The sequence below is a fragment of the Balaenoptera physalus genome (assembly GCF_965194825.1).
Source record: "Balaenoptera physalus genome assembly, chromosome: 17".
Taxonomy (NCBI): Eukaryota; Metazoa; Chordata; class Mammalia; order Artiodactyla; family Balaenopteridae; genus Balaenoptera; species Balaenoptera physalus.
The window spans coordinates 68,963,522-68,989,805 of record NC_138895.1 but is presented as its reverse complement, the minus strand read 5'-3'; positions in this window follow the sequence as shown (position 1 = coordinate 68,989,805).

Here is a 26,284-nt window from a genome sequence, read left to right as displayed (position 1 = left end):
CTAATAATAGTAACTAATTCACAGAGTTGTTGTAGAAAGTAAATAACTTAATACACGTTGAGCAGTGCCTCTCAACCGGGAGTGATTTTGCCACCTGGGCGATATCTGGCAATGTCAGGAGACATTTTTGGTTGTCACAGCTGGGCTGTGGGAGGGTGTTACAGGCATCCAGTGGGTAGAGGCTAAAGATGCTGCTCAGTTTTTGCAGTGCACAGGACCATCTTCTACAACACAGAATCATCTGGCCGCAAATGTCACTAGTGCCAAGGTTGAGAAATCCTGCTGCAGATCGTGAGAACAGTGTCTGGCATGTAGGAAGAAATTACTAGATTTTAGTTATTATTATTTCCTAAACCTTTCAAAGTCTGTCACCTGACATTCAAGGATGAGTATGATCGTAGCCAACCTTTCTACGCTTCTCTCCGGTTTCCCCCGTGTACAAACCACAAACTCGAGCCAGATGGTCTACTCAGTGTCCCCTGACTCTGTTGTGCCCACCCTGAGCCTGGCTCTCCGTCCCTCTACCTGGACCCCGTTTCTCCTCACTATGGCAATTCCTATACCTCCTTCCAGATCTGTCTTCCTATGAAAGCCCCAAAGAGATTTTTCACACCTGGGAACCCGTATGGCCCTTTGTTGCAACCATTCCAATGACGGCTACGTGCATTTCCTTCTGCGTGTGAAGTCCTGGGCCACTTTGGACGGAGTTTACTCTGTGCCAGGCACTGTGCAAAGTCCTGGGCCCACCACACTTAAGAAGATGCAGTCCTGAATCGGGAGATTGGGATTGACATATATACACTAATATGTATAAAATGGATAACTGATAAGAACCTGCTGTATAAAAAAATAAATAAATAAATAAAATTCAAAAATTCAAAAAAATAAAGAAGATATAGTCCTATCTGCAGGGAGTGTTCACATGATCTAGTATATTGTAGGTGCTCATTAAGCACTTGACAGAGCCTATGAGGTGTAATGGAATTAATTTCGGAGTCTGGCCCACTTGGGAGGGGTTAAATCTAGGCTCTGACCTCATTAGCTGTGTGACCCGGTTTAAATGACTGATCATTAGACTCTGACCTTGATAATGGGCGTGATAAAAGGTATTTCAGTGTGGGGTGCGTGGATTGAAGACTTAGTCATGGCTTAAAAGTGTTCACTCTTTTCCATCTTTGTTGGTGGGTTTGATTTACAACTGTCCATCTATCTTCCTGTCCAAGGGCATTCCCTCATCTGCCCCCCACCACCTCCATGAGAGCCAGCTTCCTTCTAGTAAACTTTCATCCCCTGACTCAGGTTGCTGCTCAGCTGTTCTGTTTAGGTTGCTTGTCCCTGGTGTTGAGCCAGGGCTACGGCTCTTAAGTAAAATTCCAGGAAAAGTGAAGCCCTCAATGGAGCTGCACTTGGCTGAGTCTGTGTGTTCCCTGCTCCTTCTCTTCTGTGGATCCAAAGCACATTCTGATTCTGAGGAGATTCCTTCTGGGTTGTGTCCACACAGTTGGGGGTAGAAAGAACACACCCCCATTGGGGAGATTCTTAATGTATAGTACAGATCACATGTGTTTTGACTTAACGGCATCTATCGTCTGCTTTGCAGAGTCAAAAAATATGCAAATGTTTTTGGTTAAGCTGTTCCTTAGGTTTTGCATTTGCAAGACGGAGGGCTCAGTGAGGGAGGACTGAAAGGAACAAGATGGTGACAGCCAGAGGTGAGGATGCTTTTACATCTGATCGTGGCATGGATGTTTATTGGGTGGTTGCAGGGAAGTCACTCACCCTCTCTGGGCTTCTCAAGGTAGTTTAGTATAGACATTGGAGTTAGGCTGACCTGTGTCTGCTGTGTGACTATGGTCAAGTTACTTAACCTCTCTGAGCCTCAGTTCCCTCCTATGTAAAATGGAGATAGTGGCAACACGAACAACAACAGCCTCAGTTCCCTCCTGTGTCAAATGGAGATAGTGGCAACATGAACAACAACAACAGAATTGTGGGGATTAACTGAGATCAAGCTCAGAGAATTTTCGAGTAGCACCATAGACGCTGTGGGGGTTCCATCCATCCATCCCATCCTACCCTGGAGATGCCGGAACACTGACAGGTTCCTGTGTATTTCTTCCTGAGGGTGGTCTCTGGTGTTGGGAAGGTGCTCAGTTCATATGTGTGACAAGCTGGAAGTGCCAAGGATTTAATGCTCCAGGAGTGACCCCAGGAGTGACCAGGATGGGGCAAGAGTTGGTGAATAAGTTCCCCAGCTTCCTTACCCCTCAGTGGGACAATCCCAAGATGTCTCACTTTCTCATTCCCTTGCAATGTTCCCAGGGATCACATCCCCATTGAACCATGCATCCAAATCCTTGTCTCAGGCTCTGCTTTTGGGGAAACCATAGGCCAGAGATACCTATGCCACATGCCTGCTGTTGGTGTTAAAATGTGAAAGCACTTTGAAAATAATCTCCATAGGTAAGTATTCATTCCATTTCTATGGAGGGAACATGCTGCTGTTATTTTTCAGTCAGTGACCATTACAGAGAAATTTCTATGTGATCTGCAACAGGCTGGTTGCAGCAGGTGAGATAACTGTAGCGTGGGTCCCTTTTTGAGGCCTAATCTGGACACTGATGGGCATTGCAGGTGTGGAGGTTATGGCTGAACCCCAAGAGTGCTTGGGATACATGATTATTTTGACTTTTTTAATCAAAAATCCACCTCTGATAGTACATATAAATTTGTTTTTGTTATATGGAGGGCAAAACGGTCAGCAACAAGTTACTTTCAGAAAACAGGAAAGATGAATGTGGCAACAGGGTTATTCATATAGAATGTAGCTGACTAACGATGGCCACAAGTTCTTCTCCCATTGAGGGGTGGGGTCTCTTCCCCTCCCCTTGGACTTGCGTTGGCCATTCTGACTTGGAACCCACAGAATGTGCAGAAATGGTGCTGTGTGACTTCAGAGGCTAGATTAGAAGGAGGCATGCAGCTTCTGAATGGGTCTTTTGGAATCCTTGCTCTTAGTCATTGCCTCTTGCAACCCTCAGAACCCATCCTCCAGGATGAGAGAACCTCAAGCCACATGGAGAGGCCACATGGGGATGCTCTGCTTGATTGTCCTAGCTGAGTTCTCAGCCTACTGCCAGCATCTACTGCCAGCCACAGGAGTGAGATATTTTGGGCATCAGCCCTATTGAACTTTCAGACGACTCTAGCCCCAGTCAAATTCTGACTGCTATATAAACGAGATCTCAGCCAGAACCCCCAGATGAGCTCCTCCTGCATTCTGCAGTCACAAAATCATGAACATGGTAAAATGGTTGCTTTGAGCCCCTGAGTTTTGGGATAATTTGTCATGCAACATAGATAACGAGATGGGGAAGAATGGATTCAAGAGTGGAATGACACCACAGGAACATTTAATTTATGTTAATTAAAGCATGTATTTTGTGTCTGTGAGAGAGAGAGAGAGAGAAATTTAAAGAGTGTGGACAATTCCACTTTTCATTCTATCAGTGAGCATATGACATGGAGTGAGAGTGACATGGGGGCTATGAGTCTTCTTTTTGGTGAGTTGGTCTCCCATCTTGCCATACTACTGGCTATGATTCTGTCATTCAAAGTTGTATATTTCCACACATCATGGTCCCTAAAAGCAAGTTGTCTTTCATCTGGTGCTCAAATAAGGACACAATACTATGTTCTTGAGCTAGAGGAAATATAGTGGTGTCATATTTCCTGGGACATGATATACTAATTTGGAGGACACGATGTCCTCCAAAGGGATTTCCAATATGAAATTTTGGCCTCATGATCTGGGTTCAGAGGTTGCCCTTGGCTTAGATATGGACCAACTGGATTTATTTCTTTGTACCCACCACAATACTAAAATAGTGTCTTCACAGAGCAGATGTTTGATAAATATTGGCTGATAAAATGACTTTTGGATCCTAGGAAGATCTCATGAAGCATGTTCATAGTGAAAGTGTTGCTTCATTGCCAATATTCCCACTATTGTTAATTGCGATAGGGAATTTGAAGTTTCTTCCATTCTAATGACTGTCACTTGAACCAGGATTTTTCTATACTAGAGAAAACTTTGACCATTGCCAGGAATATCTGCCAAAGATAGGGAAATATCAATAGCATGGAGTGGTAGGATTGTGTAGAATTCAACTAAGATATTTATTGTCATCTTCTAAGGTAGGACCTGGGATACAGGTGTCGTCTTGACTCTCACAGTCCAGAGTGAACAGTTTGATTAGGAAGGCAGACAGAGAACAAGTATTTTCAAATGTGATGAGTCTTATCCAAAGTGGTGCTATGGTAGCACAGAGCATGAGATTTAACTTAATCTAGGTGGTAAAGGAAAGCCGCTCTGAAGAAGTGACCCTGAAGGATGAGAAGATATTGGCTAGGTGAGGGGAAATCGGAAAATGTGTTCCAGGCAGGGAGCAGCACGTGTGCAGTTTACACCAAGGGATGGCCAGCCTTTCCTGCAAAGGGCCAAAGAATAAGTATTTTAGGCGTTTTAGGCTTTATGGTCTCCATCGTAGCTGCCCTGCCATTGTAGCATGAAAACAGCCATGGAAAACTTATAAAAAATTGGGTGTGGCTGTGTTCCAATAAAACTTTATTTACAAAAACAGGTGGTAGGCCAGATTTGACCCAAGGGCCATAGTTACTGAACCCCTGATATAACCCTGTGAAGCAAGTAATAGCACTTCCATTTTACAGATGAGGCTTCATAGCACAAAACTGGTAAGCAGCAGACTTGAAGTTTAAGTTCAGTTCACTATGACCCCAAAACCTCTGTTCTTTCAATCATAGTATGTATCTCCTTTCTAAAACATCTTCCCAAAGGTTTCATCAGAGCAGCAGAGCTATATAACTGTTGATCACCAAAATGCACTGTGCGCCCATGCTGACCGTAGTGGCTTGATGAGGAATGGCTAAATGATCAGTGTTATGTACTCTTCAGGCTCTATACAGATTATTCAACGTGTATTTATCTTGCAATACATATTATTTTCCTTCATTGGTAGTGGCTAATTTTAGGTCTATTGTGGTTTGCTGCCCTATCAATAAATCACACAATCGAGTCATTGCCCTAAGAGTTCTGAGAATCAAGTGTTTCCTCTGGCACAGCTCTTTATCTGATGTTACTACTCTTATGAAAACACTTTCGGAAGTCTTGGTATTTATAGGCATCTTGTTCCTCTGGCGGATGTCTGGGAAAGGTCAGGATGAGCAGGGCTGGCATTGTTGGAGTCCTTTGTTCCACGTTAATCATCTACTTTGATGTTGTTCTCTATGGAGTTGTAGGCATGCTATTTCATATGGCTAAGGTTACCTGGTTTATAGCATTTTAAAACTGATTTTTATTCATGTTTCGACGGTTCTCCTTAGGAGCACGCAGCTCTTTGGATATTAAGTTATAAATGTTTCAACATGCGTCTCTGGGGTTGAGTGAATGAGGGAGCGTTTGGATAGGAGTTGTCGATGCTCTGCTAGGACTTCCTGCTTCAACTGGAGGGTGGACCAGGGAACCATGAATGTCACTTCGGCCCCAGATCCTTGGGGCCAGGATGGTGGTCCAGTCAGTTTTGAGGTTATCTAGGCACTTCTCTGTCTCTCTGAGTTCCTTCCTTCCTTTGACAAATATTTATTTGACCCAGGTGCATCTGGCAGTGGGCGAGGTTACTGAGCAAAGAAGAAGGTCTTGTCCTCATGGAGCTTAGAGTCTAGTTGAGGAGACTGTTGCCAAATAATCACATCAACGAATAAATATCTGCAAACTGAGATGAGTCCTTTCAAATAAAGGAACGTGGTACTGGAAAGCAGCCTGTCTCAGACTGGGTGGCCAGGGAAGTTTCCCTGAGGAGGAGATGCTTAGGCTGGGATCTAATGGGTGAATAAGAAGTAAAAGCTAGATGAAGGTGGGACTCTAGAACATTCCAGAAAGAAACAAGAGCATGAACAAAGACTCCATGCGACACACCAAAAGGAGGCCAGCAGGCTTAATGCATGTCTCCCTGCTCACAGGGAGAGTTACCCCTCTCTGAGTGACCACTGCAAGGCCAGCCTCTTTGCTCCTACCGTTGGATGCTGGGCAAAGATGCTGTAAAACCAGATGAGACTGTGCTGGTCCCATTCATCCACTCATTATGTTCTTGCTCACACTTCCAGACTGGATTTGACATTATCCATGAGAAGTTTGTGAAACACTCTTCTACCTGGTAGGGCCTGGGACCCAGAGTCTCTGCTGATGAAGTGTTTCCTAGGAGCTTGGGCTGGGCATGGGGATGGGCTGGGGGATGCGGTGCCCACAGGTAGTTTCAAGGTGGCCTCTGATGGACTGTTCAAGCCCACCTTCAGTTTGCAGGGGCTGGGAGGGAATTGAGGAAGACTGACAAGAACACAGTTTTAAGGCAAAGGGTGGGAGGCCAGGTCAGCTAAAATTCAACGAACTTTTTAGAGAGGGCGGCTGCAGCCACGTTTTAGAGGACACTTTTTGTCCTTGGCAGGGGCTGGGGTTGGGAGAAGTGGGGAAATATTAATCAACTGTGAAAGCTAGACTTTGATTAAAATCAGACTTTTCTTGGAAGGAAACAGCTGCAGCAATCCATCTCTTCTTTTCAGTCCCTCTTGGCTCTATCCATCAAAGCTTATCAATAATCTATTCCCACCAAGAGTTCTAGGTCCACGATTCAGCTGATCAGGCCCCACTAGCAGCTCCCTTCCTGGTGGAGTTGATTATCGTGTCATGTGATTCCATGATGGTTCCACCTGCAGCAGCCCTTTCATTCTCTTTTACATCACTAAGACGTCAAAGATGTGTGGATTTGTACTTTCTACATTTTTGTCCTTTCGCATCTGAGTTACAGTTGTTGAAACATTGGCTGGGCTCTGTTTCTGTCCTCTTTCTCAGACAGAGGCTTTTTCAACCTGGTTTTAAAAAAAGAAAACAGATGAAAGTATCTTGCTTAATGCCTGGAACATCGTCAGTGTTCAGTGAATATCAGTTTGCTTTATTCCTGGAGCTGGGTTGGCTCTCTCTCATTCCCTGTGCTTCCCCTGTGGACCTTTCTCCCTTCTCCTCTGATGGTCCTCACTTCTCCCATCCAGCTCATCTTCCACAAGCATTCATATTGGCCTGTGCTCTCCACTAGGCTAGTGGCCCACACCAACAGTAAAGCCTAGAGATGGAAGGAACCTTAGGTATCACACAGCTCCGCCTCCTTTATGCGAGATGGGGAATCCAAGGCCTAAGGAAGACGAGGCCCTTGGCGAAGTTTGCACATTTGGTGCATGGCAGAGCCAGCCGAGCACTTCCATCTCTGTGCTGCTTCTGTTCCAGATGTAACTTTGTCCTGTCTATTAGTTTGCTTGCTTGGTTTTTCCTTCAGTGGATCTAGATAAGGTGACCCTTCCTACTGCTGACCCAGTTGTGTATATGAGCTGGTTTCATGGCCCACCCTTTGCCTTCTCCGCTTTCCCTTTCCTACTTCTTCCTCTCTTTCTTCCCCTTTCATCTTCCTCTTCCTTGTCCTTTTTTTTCGTACAGCAACTTTTGGACAGGAATCCATAAGACACCATGCTTGTCACCATGGGGTGGACAGAGAAGAACAAAATACAATCCCTGCCCTCAAGGAGCTTGAGGATCCCAGGGAAAAATAGCACCAACAGCAACATGAATAAAAATAACAAAACAGGTCCTAGTTGCTACTATTGATTGAGCACTTTTTGGTGTCAGTCACTGAGCTTAGGGCTTTGGATGCATAAATTCATTTAAACTTGACCACAATCCTGCGAGGTGGGGACTATTATTTCCCCACTTTACAGATGAGGAATTTGAGATTAAAAAAAGTTAAGGAACTTTCCCCAGGTCAAGGTCACATAGAAAGGAAGTGGTGGCAAAAAGATATGTACATGAGAGGGTGAGGGAAGGAAGGGTAGAGTCTGCAACCGTGTCACATCCCGGGGCCGTTCTGCAAGTCGGCAAGTGGACTCTTCAGGCTCCAAGCAACTTAAAGAGAGAGAGAGCGAGAGAGAGAGAGGGAGAGAGAGAAAGAGAGAGAAGAAAAATGAAGTTCCAGAGAGACTCAGCTGGGCTTGAGGAATGCTCTCCTCTTCACCAGCTTTGTAGAGAGGACTTACAGTGATTCTTTGCAAGGCAGCATTTGGGAATTGTAATTTATAATGCTGGTGATTGATTAGGGTGAATCTGAACAGGATTAATTAATCAGCCTTAGGAATTGGCCCCTGTGGGTTGGTGGCAAGTCCGTGGGAGGTGTGTGGAGGCCTCCAGGTCAGGGGTCACCATCCCTGTGACTCAGATCGCTCCCCAGGATGTAGAACCCCTCCTGGAGCTCCAATCCCCTTGGTCAGATCCTGTGGCCACCATGATAACACAGCCATTGCCACCTTCCAGGATTCCTTTCAGCTTCTCATGGCCCTCCCCGCAGCCTTGTGCTATGGTAGAGATCCCTGACTCTCCTCTGTGGTTCCCCTCCAGCCCTGCCCAGCCAGGCCATTCTGAGAAGCTTGCTTTGGAACTGGAAGACACACGGCATCTTTTTCCAATAGAGTAAGGCTGTCTATACGTGAGCCAAAAATTGTACATCTTGGAGCTTTATAGGATTAAATATGTTTTTGGCAAACACTTTCAATACAAAGAGAGGTTGGAATAGAGGCAGCCTAACAAGGCTTTAGGTTTCTATCGTGTTCCCTTCCTGCAGAATGAGTGATCATTTCAAGATGTGTCATTTTGTTCAGTTCATCTTTAAGGAACAAAGATCACTATTATTCATAAACAAGCAGGATTAGAAACAACCATTACAATCAAGACACATGCATATTGGGAAGTGCCCTTTCTTTCTTCCTTGATTTTCTTATCTCTACATGCTCAGAGGCCATAATGAAGGCCGTTCTTGGTCTTCTTTCATTACATACAAATAGGGCTAACACATTTTGGCATCTGTACCCTGTTTACAACCAAACATTCTTGTCCAGCCCCTTCATGCTGCTGTGTGGTTTCTGCTGGGCTGCCTTTGGGTGATGAAATCAGGAAGTATGATGAGGGGTGGGAGGGAGGGAGGGAGAGGGTTGTTTTGTTTCCTTGGGTGGTGCTTCTCTTCGGGCAATTTATCATACAGCCGTTCTCTTCAAGTTCACATTGCAGGGTTTAAAGTGATACACAGCACTTCCCCTCATGCGGAATGAGAAAGATGTGACCAGTGTGCTCAGTGAAGTGAGCGGCCAGGGTCTGAGGTGGGCCTGTCCAGGCTGGGAGATCATGGAACGCATGGGTTAGTGTGCGGTCACCCTCCCCTTGGGACCCCACAGCAAGATCCGGCAAAGTGCCCCAGACTGGTGGAGACTAAGCCCACAAGAGAAGGGCCTGGGAGGAAGTAAATCTCGGACAATTATCCTTTTTTAAAAAAAAATTTAAACTGATAATCATTCTCTCTTCTGCATGTTATACTTTTCCTCCTGGATCTTTCTCATTAGCATTTAATTACACTCAGATTTCTCTCCCCTTTAAAAAAAAGTAAGCCTCCTTCCACCTTCCATCCCCCTGTAGTCATTCTGCATCTCTCTCCCTTCACAGTCAAACTTGGAATAGTTCTCTAACTGGCTCTCGACATTTTCCCACTCTCATTCCTTCCGCTGTTATTCCAGTCTGCCTCCGCTCCTAACTGTCTGCCCTAGTTGGTCTGTCCAAGGTCATTAGCCCAAGAGTTTTCCTCTGAGTCCTAAACTTACAAGACTCCTCAGTCCTGTTACACGCTGCTGCCCACAAGTTCCTTTGGAAGCGTTCTCTTCCTCTGCCATCCCTGTTACCAGCTCCCTCTGCCTTGTCACCTGCTTTGTGACAAAGGCACAGTCTCCTTTGATGGCTCGTCTTGGTCTTGCTAATGTACACCTCAAGGATGGGTATTGTTTCAGGCTTTGTTTTGGTCCTCTTCTGTTTGTACACACTCACCTTGGTAGACCCCATCTCCTCTGATGGCTGTGTTTGCCAGCTCTCTGTTGCAGATTCACATAGCCCATATTTCTCTGCTAAGACTCAGACCTGTATGTCTAAGTTTCTTCCAAAAACTGCATTGGCTCATGGGAAATTCCAGTTCAAAATCTCCAAAATGATGCTCACCTCCCCCCCAATTATTCTACTTTTCCCATATTATGATTTTCTTTAAAGTTCCCTGAAAAGAATTTGTTTTTGTTTTATAAAATTTTTATTGGAGCATAGTTGATTTACTAACATAGTTGATTTACTAACATGTTGTGTTAGTTTCAGGTATACAGCAAAGTGAATCAGTTATGCATATACATATATCCACTCTTTTTTAGATTCTTTTATTATCTATAGCAGCAAATGCCATTCCTGTTTTTCAGTTTCCCCAAGTAGAAATCTGAATCAATCTGTGGACTCTCCCCTTCCCCACACACTTTCTCAACAAGTCCTGTTAATTTTACTTTTTAGTATATCTAAAATCTAAACATTTCTTCCCATCTGTACTGCTCCTATTCCAGGTGAGGCCATAATTAACTTTCTCTTGAATCAGAATGCCTCCTATTGGGTTTCCCAGTCTCTTCATATAGAAACAATGGCGATCTTTCCAGAATGTAAATCTGATCATGTTACCATAAAGCTCAAGCTCCTTATCACGACTTGCAAAGCCCTTTATAACGCAACCCCTTTTTGTCTTTCCAGTTTTACTCGTCACCACTTCTGCCTCCCCCTGTACTATGGAGTAGTACTGAACATCTTTAATTTCCTTACACAGCTTTCTGACTTCACTTCCAAAACTTTGAACATGCTGGTCCCAGGAATATTTTGCCTTCCTCTCCCCTGGCTAATTCCTATCCATTCTTCAGTATCACATTTGGAGGACTCGGCTTATGTGTGTCCTTTCCTCAGGGAAGCCTGGCCTATACCCCCCGGGAGCCCGAATTCCTCTCTTCTCGTCTGTGGGGTACATTGCTACTGGGATCTGGTTACATCTCCCTGTATCCATGCCCTGAAGGGGTGTCCTCTCACATTGGCTCCGCCCTTGGTCATGCAACTTGCTTCGGCCAATGAGATAAAAGCAGATGTCACACAGGTAGAGACCTGAAAAGTGCTTGCACTTTGGAGTTTGTTCTCTTGCTACTACATGACAGGCCTTACCAGTTTGTTGCCTGATGTGGGGAGCACAGCCCAGCCATCCCTGTCACCCTAGATGACAGTTCCTTAACCATCAGACCTGTGAGAGGCTACTTGGGACCATGTTCTTTCTGCCTGGGATGCTCTTTTCCCCACATTTCTTGTGAAGTGCTATTCATCCCTCTGGGGTCAGCCTAAATGTCACTTTCCTGGAGAGACCTTGCCTGATAGCCCTCCTAAACCAGGTCCCCTTGGCATAAGCTCTCATCAGACCCTTTACTTTTCTTTTACGGCACGTACTTCGACTTGTATTTAATATATTTGTGTGATTATTGGTTTAACCAGTGGAAAACTCCACAAGGGCACTGAACAGATCTCAGCCCATAGCTCGTTGCAGACCCTCAGGTATTTGTTGAATGGATGAATGAATGAGTAGTTAATGCCCAGGGTGAGAGGCTTTGTGGTTGGAAGGGAGGTCATGGGAGAGATGGTGAACAGTTTTGCATTTCATGCTGACTTGGTTTCTGCAGTCACCCCGTTGTGTATATTGTCACTTGCCTGCATGTTTCTTGACTTTTACAACCAGAGGTCACATCTAAGGTGGATGGTCAGCAATTCTAGTTGTCATGATTTTTAGGACTCAGAGTCTCCCAACCCAGTTTGATAGCCTGTTTTCCGGTGCTTTAGTGCAGTTGGAGTCATGGCATTCAAACTTTTTCATCTGAGATGTAGGAAGGCAGCCTAGTGTGGCAGAAAATACTGGGGGCAAAGGAATCAGAAGGCAGGAGTTGGGGGTCGCATCTCTGAAAATCACCAACTGTGTGACCTTGGGCAAATTCTCAACATCTCTGAACCTCAGTTTCCTCATTTGTGAAACTATTGTTGTAGGGATTAAATGTAATAATGTGAAATATGAAACATAGTTCAGTGATGCCCGCATCTTGTCCATTATCTTTTCTCTCACTTTGTTGTTTTTAGCTTATTTCTTCTTTTTTGGTTTTTCTTGCTAACAGTAGGCACATGATAAATATTAGTGCAGTGATTGAATGGGGAATCTGGAGGACTAATAATTTCCTGCTTACCTTCTTCTTCTCATTAATGGAAAGTTTAGTACATAGCACATAACCTGTGGGGAACATATCTTGGTCTTCCTTGCTCTTTAATCTGTTTCTCAGCGGGAGTTCAGCCATTCACTTCGGACATAGATTTTCTATAATCTATGCATTTGCTACGTGCTAGACCTATGGCATTAACCTATACAGTCCTGTTCTTGCTGGAGTTGACAAAGCCAAGGAGATTACCTTCTATCTTTCTTGGCAGCACATCCTTCATTTCTAAAAGAGAAATGATACTACTTAAAATAAGAATTCTAGTTGGCTAAATTTAAGAGTCTGAGGAAAACTAGTCAAATTCAAGAAAATCATCTGGCTCTCAGCCCAAGGCTTTTATGTTGGAATATAAATTGAATACTAAGTCTTTTGCTTTTAAGTTTTTGCCTCTCAGTGTCCTGTTTCCTTGGAACAATCACATCCTCGTCCAACAACCACTTCAATGGCCCCTGGATCATAGGGCTGGAGCTTTGAACCAGTTTCAGGGAGATGATGATGGTGAGTCTCTGCCCTCATGACAGTTCTCTCCCAAGTTGCTTCTTGTCTGTCTTAAACCTCTCTGAAGGCAGGGAGGCCTTGGACAGTTAGCAAGCTGTATGATGGAAGCAACGTCAAGAACTTGGGAAGCATGTGGAGACAGAAACTCTATCTCTTTTCTGGACTAGGAAGTGGGTCTGGAGGGAAATTTATGGTCTTGAGGGCGTCCACAGACGGTGGAGGGTGGGAGCCTTGAGACCTGAGGAGACAATGTGTCCTCTCCTGGTCTAGTGACTTAATGGTAAACATTCCACTTATAGAACATTTTATCTGGAAGATTCTGATTAGATTCTATGCACAGAAAGATGACTATTTCTATGATCATTTTGACTTTGGTTGTCTTACCACTCGTCACACCAGTGATTGCTCATATAAAGTTAGTCTTTCTGATGGATTTGAAAGCTCCCTGTGGGAGTGGAGACCAGGCCTATTTTGTTTATAGCTATATGCCCAGCTCTTAGCACAGGGCACGTGGAGGAGTGGTTGCTGAATTGTTGAATGATTTCACGAATCACCAGTTTTTTCTGTGTACATCATCACCTTTAACGTATGAGAATAATAATGCTGTAAAACAAATATATAGAAGAAAGAAAAAAGATAAAAATAAAGAGTGATCCAAATTTTATTTTATTTAAAAAAATTTTTATTTTATATTGGAGTATAGGCGATTAACAATGCTGTGTTAGTTTCAGGTGTACAGCAAAGTGATTCAGTTATACATATACATGTATCTAAAAGAAAGATCCAAATTTTAAAACCAAGACTGCAAAGCACACAATGGATTGATTATTTATTTATTCAATGAATATTTATTTATTTATTTATTTATTTATTTATTTAAACATCTTTATTGGAGTATAATTGCTTTACAATGGTGTGTTAGTTTCTGCTTTATAACAAAGTGAATCAGTTATACATATACATATGTTCCCATATCTCTTCTCTCTTGCATCTCCCTCCCTCCCACCCTCCCTAATCCCACCCCTCTAGGTGGTCACAAAGCACCAAGCTGATCTCCCTGTGCTATGCGGCTGCTTCCCACTAGCTATCTATTTTACATTTGGTAGTGTATATATGTCCATGACACTCTCTCACCCTGTCACATCTCACCCCTCCCCCTCCCCATATCCTCAAGTCCATTCTCTAGTAGGTCTGTGTCTTTATTCCCGTCTTGCCACTAGGTTCTTCATGACTGGGCATATACCCCGAGAAAACCATAATTCAAAAAGAGTCATGTACCAAAATGTTCATTGCAGCTCTATTTACAATAGCCAGGACATGGAAGCAACCTAAGTGTCCATCATCGGATGAATGGATAAAGAAGATGTGGCACATATATAAAATGGAATATTACTCAGCCATAAAAAGAAATGAAATGGATGTATTTGTAGTGAGGTGGATGGACCTAGAGACTGTCATACGGAGTGAAGTAAGTCAGAAAGAGAAAAACAAATACAGTATGCTGACACATATATATGGAATCTAAGGAAAAAAAAAAAAAGGTCATGATGAATATTTATTAAACACTATGCTCTAGGGCATTAACGGCCCCCGTGTTTCACTCCTCTCTGTAACTACTCCTTTGCCACTTTCCTCTTTGTCTTTGCATTTCCTCTCATTTAAAAGGCAGAGATTATTTCCTCACCTCTTGAATCTGGGCTCAACCATGTGACTTGCTTTGATTCAAAGTACGAGAGAGAAATGCCTGTGTTCCTGTTCTGCGCCGTGTTCTCAGAAGGGCTTGCAGTTCCCCAGTTTGCTTTTCTTTTCTGTCATTGTCATTTTATTCTGTCCTTGCTATGAGAAGACCATTTGCCTTGGTTGGCCACTGGTCCTCGAGGAGGAGACAGCTGTGGAGGGGGACTGCCCCAACAAACTCAGCCTAGAGGGGAGCCCCCAGCCTGGCTTATAGATAAGTGTGTATATGAGTGAGTCCAGCTGAGATCAGCTGAACCCAATTCAGCCCACACCTCTGTGAGCTTAATAATGAATATTGTATTAAGGCAATGCATTTTACGGTGCTTTGTTATGCATCATTTTTGAAGCAGTAGCTAAGTTGATACAAGCTAAGTTGATACACCTGAAACTAACACAACATTGTTAATCACCTATACTCCAGTATAAGATAAAAATTTAAAAAAAAATTTGGATCACTCTTTGTTTTTATCTTTTTTCTTTCTTCTATATATTTGTTACTCTATGCCAGGTACTCTGACAGAGATGTGTAGCTACTTATGTCAACCTGACTTCATTGGTTGTTCCAGGGAACTTTTGCCTGGGAAATACAAGTCTACAAATAACTTTACTGTTGGCTTCTGGAAATTCCTACAGATCAGCTTATGAGACAACAGCCTGCTCACCAGGGCAAACAATTTACTTATCAAACATAAATTTGTTGTGTGCAGTGTCTACCATTCCTAAACTATTACATCATGAGCTTTGCCCAATCCTAATCAATTTCTCTGCTGTGAAAGACCCACCTTAAACCACTGTTTAAGCTCTGACTCCAAAGCCCTGTAAATATTTTATCTCATTTCCGACTTCAGTCTTCAGAGGCACTTAAAACTCTGTCGAGAAGTTGTTCTCTACTGTAGTAAGTTCTAATGAATTTGGCTTCGCTGGATAACAGGTTATCTAGTGATATTTTGGGATGCCCAATATTGCTTGGTGTTTGTGAGATTAGTCTCAATTTTTATTCTTTGTAGATTTCTTTATTTCCGTCCGCTGCTTTGATGCTTGTAAGATTTTCTTCAGTCTTATAATTTGAAAAAATTTCCAGGATTTAGATTTTTCTTTTCTTTTTATTAACTTTTTGCCAGGCCAGTGATGAGTCTCTTCAACCTGGGCCTTCATTCAGCTCAGAAAAGTGGTTTTCAGTTTTCTTTGATTGTTCCTTCTAGAACTAGAAGTCTCACCTGGGTTCCACTTGAAACATACAGAAGTGCGGAGGTTCTTCCCCAGTTTCCCTAATGAGATTCACCTGGAAAGGGGGCCCTGGGCATGTGTGTTTTTAAACAGCTCCATGATTCTGATGTTCTAGGGTTGAAAACCAATGCTCTGGAAGACGGATTCTCACCTTGTTGTTATTAGAAACAACTGAGAGAGCTTTAAAAACTACTAGTGCCTGAGCCTTCCTCAAAGGATGGGCTTCAGGACTGAACATTTTTAAAAACATTTCTCAGGCAATTCTGATATTCTAAGGCAGTGAACCAATGGTCAGTAGGGCAGGAAAAAAATCCCTTCCCATTTCTGTTGTTCCGTATTGCTAAAAATCTTGCTGATGAACTACAACCTTGTGCTTTGAAATCAGAATTCAGTTGGAGCTCCTGTAGTCAACTCTCCATTATCTTGAAGGAGCTTTATCCATTTGCATCTTAACCTTGGTTAAAATTCAGTAGACATCCGGGGTAAATCCTATCTTTGTGAGTCAAACATAGATGTGTTTGAATCCTAAATTTGGGTTTTCCATCACTATATTACTTAAAAACTTACTCCTGGCATGGACCAGACTAAGTGTTTTGATCTCTTCCCGTGTCACGTCATCAGCCTTGGTCTTTACTCGCTTTGCTCTTTCCACCTTTTGGTTTCTTACCATTGCTGAACTGGCTGAGCTTTTTTACCTTCTTGGGTTGTTCACACATCCTGTTCTCTTTCTTCACCTGTCTAGTTCTAGAATCTGATTCATTTGAACCGTCAAATTTGAGACTTACTGGTGTGTCTCACTTGATTCTTAGAATAACCCTGAAAGGTAGATATTGTGGTTCCCATTTTACAGATGAAAAACCTGAGGCCAAGAGAAATAATTAACTTGAATAATGTCCACCAAACAAAATGTGGCAGAGCTTGTGTTTCTAATATACACCATCACCTTGCCTGTGAGCAGAGAGCCTGAATCTCCTCCCTGCTCTGCTGCTTCTTGGCTGCATCTCCTGGGATCTTAATTTCTTCAGCTGTATAATAAGTTGGTTGAACCAGATGATCTGCAAGAGTCTAAAATCTGTAATTTTAATGCAAGCCTGTTTTACATACGTTCATTTTTGAAGAGCAGAATCTGCTGAACTTGGGCAAAGGATTTAAAGGTTTGGAATTAGTAGAAGGAGAATCATGCCTCAAATGGACAGCATTTCCTTTGCTTTGCATTACCAATTGTGGTATTTCTTGCTGACTAATAGCCAGCATCTGCCTATTAAGTAGAATTATGATTTCCTTTCTCCTTTCTCCTAAGCGACAGTAGGAGATAAAGTCACCCCATGGGGAGGATAAGGGATTTCATTTTGGAAACATGAGAGAATTCCAACTAACAGTAAAAAATTGTCGGCAAAAACATAAAGGGAGATGAAATAAGATGTGTCCTTGTTTGAGCTTTCTTATTTTGAGATGATTTCTTTGGGAGGAGAGAAATGTATTCACAGCATAAATAAGAGCCTTCCTGTTAAAAAAATCAGCTAAATTTTCTTTATCCTATTAGGGTTATTAGTGATTTCACACATACGAATTGTTCTGAGCCACAGTAGTGGAGAGGAGGAGTAGGACGGGCAGCTCAGAACAGTAGATGTTGTTATGTTATAGTTGGACAGGACCTTAGACTATAAATTCCTTTTATGGTCAAGAAAATGAGGTCCAGAGGGAGTTGTCCAAGGTTACCTACTGTGTGACAGCCTAGACTAGAACCCAGGACTCAGCCCTGGTGCCCACCCACTGCAGCAGTGTTTCCCAAAGTGTACAGGATTTGCCATCAATGTTATGTAAATAGTCAAAATGATACATAGTTGAATTCTTTTTAATAGTTAGGCCTTTTTTCCCCAACTCTAAGGTAAATGATAGTAGTTTTTCAATTATTGTAGTGCTACAAAGTTTTCTTTGAAATTGATGTACTTAGAATACAATCATGAGCAAATTAAAAAATTAAATAGTAGTACAGTTGGTTCACAGATATGCAACAATTATTAAGGTAAAAAGAATGTCTGAGGTTTAGGAAATGCTGTACCATTTGTTAAGTAATCCACAAGCCCTTGATGTTTATTCTGTGCTTCATGATTGAAGAAGGAGCCATACACTTAATCGTAAAATTATATTTGGCTCAGGTAAGGTGTTCAGTCTCTCTTTATTCCTTTCTTAGTGTGCTAAGGCAGGAATCAGCCTGGCCTATGATTATAACTCAGGCAGTTTAGGCTACGTTGAGCTGCAGGAACAAATTACCTAAAAATTTCAGTGACTCATAGTCACCATTTTATTTTTGGCTTGTCTTGTATTTCCATTGTTGATCTGGCTTTGGCGTTTCACTCGGAGACCCAGACTAAAGAGCAGTTCCTATCAGAGCTATTGCTGTTATCTTGGCAGAAGGAAGAGAGGGCAGGAGAACCAGAAGATTCTGTTCAGAAGTGGCACATGTCACATCACTTTCACTCATATTTCATTGGCCCAAATAAGTTCTGTCTGCATGGAAGATGCCACTGGGGTGGGTATAATCCTCTGATAGGGATAGGCCCAGTGGGGAAGAAGTGGGTATTGTGACAATCATATAATCTGCCACTAGTTAATTAATATTAATAAACCATTCTGTGAAGAACACATGTCAATCGCTGAGAGTTATTTGTAACTGCCTTATATACTGGGATCCTTCAAGAGTAGTGAAATATCTGATGTTACTATTTCCTCCATGTGTAATTCTTCATGGGGTCACATCATCCCTCAGGGCAATTGGGTCCTTCTCTGCTGGCTTTTAAGGCTTTTCCAGACATAGAGGAAGTTTGAGGGGTGATAGGTGCCTTAATGTGATTTTTCTGTCTTTACAAAATTGGGATGGAGAAGAACAAGGATAGCATGGCTAGTATGTACTTCTACAGAGTAGGTGTCAGTTATTTTGACCTGTGTTGACTCAGCAAAGTTTTGGGTTTGTACTGCTGGACTATGTAGCCTTTTTTTTTCTCTCTCTTAGCTGCCTACCAGCTATACAAGGATGACTAAGCCATGATGTGTGATTTACCTAAACCTGGCTTCCTGTGACAGTCAACTAATAAACATATCATTTTAAGTCTATAAGAAGCCAACGCCTCTTCCCACTTCCCACCCACTGGCAAATTTCTGGAGGACAGAAACCCTCCTTCTGTGCTGCCATTAGCATGGGCACTGGTTAGAGATTCTCTAAGCTAAGACAAGAGGGATTTCTTTCTTTCTCACCCAGAATAAGTTGCACAGGTCTCTTCTCTTAAATACAAAGGGGGAGAGGCAGGCACTCTTAGAGTCCAACTTGCCCATCACTCTTGGCTTTGAATTCCTAGAACAACTTAAAAAATATCATATCTGCTGAATAGAGTAGAATTGAGAGTATTTACTTCTTTTACCCATTTGTTGAAAAAATTAAACAATAAAGATTTGTATAGATAACTAATAAGGACCTACTGTATAGCACAGGGAACTCTACTTGATACTCTAATGGCCTATATGGGAAAATAACCTAAAAAATATTGGATATATGTAGAGGCATAACTGATTCACTTTGCTGTACACCTGAAACTAACACAACATTGTAAATCAACTATACCCCAATAAAAATTAAAAAAAAAAAGATTTGTAGAGATAAATGGTGAATGTCCTCCTCTGCTTTCCTGTTCCTTCCCCTTCCTTGATTCATCTTATTACCCAGGGCTACATAATCTTCATAGTGTACAGTATATTATTTTGTCTACACTTGAGTTTCCTTTGAAATTATCATCTCTATTCAAGTGGCTGTTGTGAACTTAGAGGTGGGAGAGTCCTGGGTATGCTCTGCAGAAATGCCGCAACCAAACTTTCCTTGGGGAGGGCCTGGAAGATGCTCCAGCTATTGACCAAACTGGAAATGAAATTTCTACTCCCTCAAGTGAGTTCTCACTCTAAAAAGAGGCCCTCAAATATAGAACTTCTTTTGATCCTTTGTGGGAGGAGGCAAGTTTCTACTCCAACAGATGGGTCTTGTGACTTTGTCTCTCCTTTGTCTTGCCAATCTTCCAATCTGGAAGGATTAACCCTGTTACTACTTCTGAGCATTGAAAATTTCGTACTTCTTCAAAGCTAGTGTATTAGTTACCCAATGCTGTGTAACAAATTACCCTAAAGTGTAGCAGCTTAAACAACAAATATTTATTATCTCATGGTTTCTTTGGGTCAGGAATTTGATAGTGGCTTAGCTGTGTTGTTCTGGCTCAGAGTCTCTCAAGAAGCTGTAGTCAAGATGCAGCAGGGGCTGCAATCATTTGAAGGCTTGACTAGGACCAAAGAATTCCCTTCTGAGATGACTCCTTCACATGCGATTGTCCTGTGGCCTCACCAGAGGGCTGTTTGAGTGTCCTCATGACAAGGTAGTTGGCTTTCCCCAGAGTGAGTGATGTAAGAGAGACCAGAGTACAGAACCCTCAATGTCCTTTATGACCTAGGCTTGAAAGTCACACTCCATCATTTCCTCTGTGTCCTATTGCCTATCCAAGTCAGCCCTATTCAAGGTGGGAGGGGGCTACAATGGGCATAAAAACCAGGAGGTAGGAATCATTGTTGGCCATCTTGGGGGCTGGTTGCCATATCAAGTTCAGGTCCTATTTCTTCCATTTAACCTAATTATTAAGTTCCCACCTAAAAATATTCTCTTCTCTGGACTTCCTTAGTACTTTCTCTCTGAACCACTAATATGGATATATCAGATTCTGCTTTGAATTGTTCTTTGATGAGGTGTTTTAGACTCAAATGCTTTAGATTGTGATGTGGCTGGTGTTCAGAGCAGCTGCTTATGATTGCCTGGGGTGGGGAGAATGGGGGGGATGGACAATGAGACCCTTAGGTTCTCTGGAGTCAGTTCCCACTCCACTGGCCAAGCCCTTGAAATGGGCTGCATCTATTTGGAGGAAGGGGTGCACTCTAGGAATTCATACAAAGGTGGGCTATGGGCTAGGAGAAAGCTCTAGCATGGGGTCCTTAGCAAAGCTTTATAAGGGGAATATATAAATGAATGGAAAATTTGTCCCGGCATCTGGTAGAATTCTGTGAGGATTCAGTGTTATTTTGGTATTTCCTACCGGTTTTAGATTTCAGAGTGGCTCTTCTTCTAGAGATAATTTCTGGTCTTGATGCAAAAGAAGTGCCCTCATCTCTCTGCCTGTGGGTGGATAGATGAGGCTGGCTTTGGGATCTGGGTTTTATTAATTTGGTGCCATTCCTGCCACGTTCTAGGACGTTCCGTGGGTTTTGAAGGTAGAAAGCTGCTCTGGGCAGGAGCTGTCCAGACTTGGGTAGAACAGAGGAGGACCTGGGCACAGGTCTGTGGGGGGACAGATAACCAGGGAGCGGACACTTGGACAGAAAGTCACTTCTGTGGAAATGCACCTCCAGAAACCTCGGTCTCCATCCCTCCCTCTTTTCCCTCTGAGGGTCAAGGGAGATGGCTGAAGAGGGCACTTGGGGCGGGAGACCAGGCTGGGAAGGAGGCCCTGGGGATGAGAATCCAGGGGCTCCTACCTTAGCATGGGAGATTTAATTGCTTGCAAGGCTGTTTCATTAATGAACGAGACATGCACTGACCATGCGTCAAATCACCTCCATCGTTATATGGGTTCAAGCTGGGCCTTTCTGGAATGTATGTGTCTCCAGGGGATTGAAACTTTTAAACAATTGTGACGTTGGCAGTTTTAACTGAGCTGACACTGCAGTTCTTAGAAACCAGAGTCTGTCGCTCTCCGTGGTGAGCGGGTCCTGCCTGGCCAGGCAGAGGAGCTTAGAGTAGCCATGGGAGCGGGCATGGGGGTGAGGGAGGCGCTGCTGTGCTTAGGTAGAGGAGGCTGTCAGTGCTTGGCCCAAGAATGCCTTCCTAGAGCCTGGCATACAGCGTGAAGCAAGTCAGAGAGAGAGAAACAGATACCGTACGCTAATGCATATATATGGAATCTAAAAAAAAAAAAATGATCATGAAGAACCTGGGGCAAGAATGGGAATAAAGATGCAGACCTACTAGAGAATGGACTTGAGGACACGGGGAGGGGGAAGGGTGAGCTGGGACAAAGTGAGAGAGTGGCATGGACATACATACACTACCAAATGTAAAATAGATAGCTAGTGGGAAGCAGCCGCATAGCACAGGGAGATCAGCTCGGTGATTTGTGACCACCTAGAGGGGTGGGATAGGGAGGGTGGGAGGGAGGGAGATGCAAGAGGGAAGAGATATGGGGACATATGTATATGTATAACTGATTCACTTTGTTATAAAGCAGAAACTAACACACCACTGTAAAGCAATTATACTCCAATAAAGACGTTAAAAAAAAAAAGAATGCCTTCCTCATCCTTATCAGCAGTTCACTTCTTTCATTCAAGCCCATTCAATAAGCATCACAGTAGAAGCCCCTGTAACACATTGGTTAAGAGCAGGTGTTCTGGAGTCTGAAAGACCTAGGTTTCTATTCTAGACCTGCTGCCTCAGGAGAAGTTTCTTAACTTCTTTAAGCCTTATTTTCCTCACCTGTAAAATGGACATAATAACTGCCACCTACATGTTTATGGCCAGTTTGTGAGGGATATTTGTATTTATTGTGGTTTCTTTTTTTTCCACATCTTTATTGGAGTATAATTGCTTTACAGTGTTGTGTTAATTTCTGCTGTACAACAAAGTGTATCAGTTAAATGTATACATATATCCCCATATCCCCTCCCTCTTGTGTCTCCCTCCCACCCTCCCTATCCCACCCCTCTAGGTGGTCACAAAGCACCGAGCTGATCTCCCTGTGCTATGCGGCTGCTTCCCACTAGCTATCTGTTTTACATTTGGTAGTGTATATATGTCCATGCCACTCTCTCACTTCGTCCCAGCTTCCCCTTCCCCCTCCCCGTGTCCTCAAGTCCATTCTCTAGTAGGTCTGCATCTTTATTCCTGCCCTGCCCCTAGGTCCATCAGTACCGTTTTTCTAGATTCCATATATTTTATTGGGGTTTGCTCTAAATTCTGTTCGCTTATGGGTAGCAGGGTTATGCTGGCTTATGAAATGAGTTTAAGAGTGTTCTCTCCTCTTGTATTTTCTGGAAGAGCTTGTGTAAGGCTGGTGTTTTTTCCCCTTTCTTAAATGTTGGTTAGAATTCAGCAGCAGATGGATAGTGCAACATTCCTGTCCTATTGGGCAGCTAAGAAATCGAGGAAAAATGGGGAAGGGGGTTGGATGGTTTCTCCTGCTGTGCAGGTCTGAGTTAGCGTCTGGCAAAGGGATGACAAGAGAGCAGAAGAGTGAAACTCCATGGAATTCCACAGGTGAGAAGGGAAGCGAGAAGTAGGGGATGCTGCCGGCAACACCAGCCAAGGCAAGAGCGAAAGGAAGCTGGTTTCAGGGTGTTTGTGGCACGGTCCTCGGCTGCGTGAGTGCACCTATGCACTCATACACGGGGACACACAGCCTAGAAGAAAACGTGCATCTCCTCAGGGACTACATGCCTAACTCGTGTTAGAAACACTACAACCACATTTGTTCCAACAATGTGATAAATAATAGGACATTATCAGGCAAAGTTTTCTAATCAACCAGTCATATCTAAAAACCACAAGAGGTAGAGGAAACAGTAGGTTCATTCTGGTCCCCAAAGAGCCAATGATCCACATGCGGGATTTGAATCTCCAGTTCTTGGCAAGTGGGAAGATAAGAAGATAACAATAGTAATAATAGCAGCTGCTGGATATCAAGGGTTTCCTTTGTCCCAGACACTGTGCCAAGTGCTTTATGTGCAGGAGCTGGTTTAATCTGTCACCGCTGCCCCTTGACCCAAGCCGTCATTGTTTTTCACCTGGATTATTCCAACATCTTGCAAACTGGAGGCCTTTTTTCTGCCCTTGCTCGCTACAATATCTTATTTTCAGAGCTTCCAAAGTGATTATTTGAGAGATAGTATGAGACCATCCTGTGACTCTCTGTCCGCCCATGGCTTTCTAGCTCTCTCACAGCCAAATCCAAAATCTTTTCAATAGCCTAGGGCTCCCAACTTCCCCACAATGGTCTCAAATCACTCTGCTCCTAACTACCAGCCCCTTCGCCCTCCTGCATAGTCCTTAAGCAAGTCAGAAACACTCCTGCCTCTGGTCCTTTGTCTTTGCTGTTTCCACTGCTGGAATGATTTTCCCTGGAAGTTAGCTTAGCTCACACTCTGATTTCCTTTAGTTTTCTCCCTACATGTCACCTGATTAGAAGGGTCTTCTTCGAAGGACCCCTTATTAAATTGGCCCAAGCCCTGAATTTGCAGTATTTGTCTTCCTAGCCCTTATCACCACCTTGGTGTATTACACCTGGATTTGTTTACAAGTTTATTGCCCCTGTTCACCCCCTTGGATGTAAGCCCCACGTGGATAGAGAATTTGTCTATCTTATTTCTGCTATATCCCTAGCACTTAGAACAGTGCTCAGAATTATTTGAATGAACAAAAGAAAAAATGAACGATGCTTTTTCTACCTTTATATCCTTGCATTTGATTATGAATTTTCTCTGAAGAGCATGTTATTTATTTTTATAGAAAAGATAACATGATAAAGAAGGAAGAAGACTGAACTCAAATAGTAACCAGATTATAATCTGAGAAGTCTTATTAACGCACAGAGCAATCAGTTCTGAGCCAAGCTGGTGGGTGACCGGTTCCAATTGGCCTGTGAGGACTAGTATGGCACCCAGACCAGTGGGGAATAAGGGAATGGGTTGGAAGTTAAGGGACATGCATAGCCAAATGAGACACTGCTTTCATTATTACCAGTTAAGCTTTCAGTAGCACTTCAGGCAGTTTACGAGTATCTTATAGGCAGTCATACTATAGCTGTAGATGAATCATCTAGTATATATGGTATGCTATACGTATTTATTTTATAGTTATTCTTGATGAATTGGATTTAGTTAATTTCATAGAATGATTTTAATTGTTGCCTAATACTTGTGTGAAAAAGAATAGAACTCCTAGATTGTTCATTTGTTTGTTCTTTCATTCACATATTTAAGATGTGCATTTTATGTTTCCGGGACCATAAAAGAAAATGAGGATAGAACAGAAAGCAAGAGAAATAAGGTCTCTCTTCTCAGGAAGTTACCTGAGCCAGATAGAAATAAGTGATATTTGTTCAAATATTTCAAATCCTATTGCCCAGAATGAGAAGAGAGGTAAGAAGTTTATTTTATGATATTCTCAATAGTGCGTGTCTCTCTCTGGGAGTCCCACCCCTTACAGAGCAACTTAAGCCAGAGAGTGACAAGCACATGTTATGTGGAAAGGGAACCAAAACACCCAATATAGACTCTTGCCTCCTTTGCAAGCTTTTGAACATGAACTAGATTTTCCTCTAATCCACCATGGCACTTGTTATGCATCACAAAGAAACCCCAAGTATTAATGATAAACGATAAAACCTTGGAATTGGTAGTATAAGAAGAAACTGGGCAGCCTTTATAGGCAATTATAAACAATGCTTCAAAAATAACTATAAATGATACTATACTGTTGACAGTTTTATAGTTGGGTGGATAGGAGCCCAATCCAGCTTTTTACAGATTTTCTTGATGTGTAATAAAGCATTGCAACCTTCCACCCATGGAAAAAAATATGTCTCAGCTGCTTCTTTAGCTTCCCTCCTTGCTCTCTCCACACCAAAAATACTATGCCTAGATTCTTTTAAAAGGAAATACTGAATGTGGCTCAATACTTAGATTCATACAAAGCTTTGTGGATTGAAAAATTCTTTGAAGTTAGTTATTTTATCAGTGGCAGAACAGGTTCAGTGGAAAGCTATTGTTTTTCATATGTAGGATTCTCTCTTCCGATGACAGCTTTCTACTTTCCTGTAGGAGCTTCCCTGGAGTCCACGTGATGCTCAGTCACTGTGTCTCCTCTCCCATCCCCCATGCGTACCAGATTGGCCATGCTACTCAAGCTGGGGCTTGACACAGGTCATGTCCCTCGCACTCTGACCTATACAGTAGGTCCTTATTAGTTATCTATTTTATATATAGTAGTGTGTATATGTCAATACCAATCTCCCAATTTATCCCTCCTCCCTTACCCTCTGGTAATCATAAGTTTGTTTTCTACATCTGTAACTCTTTTTCTGTTTTGTAGATAAGTTCATTTGTATTCTTTTTTTAGATTCCACATATAAGCAACATCATATGATATTTGTCTTTCTCTGTCTGAAGGTCCAGTTCTTAATGATCTCTAACTCAGTTGCTCTTAACCTCTTGGTGAGGGATTTATGTGAGAATCTGATAAAAGCTATGGGTTCTCTCCTTAAAAAGAAGCAAAAAATACACACACAAAAAACAAAAAGCCTCACACAATTTTACATACAATACCAAGAACACTTTAAAGTCTAACTGAGAACCCTCTGGAACTGTGCTTCTTGAATTATCTATGGTGAAGGACAAATTTTATTGGTTTTTCAAAATTTTAATCTGTCACAAATCAATACTAGTTCCCAGCTAGTCCCCAGCCCCCCACAGGGGTGACTACACCTGA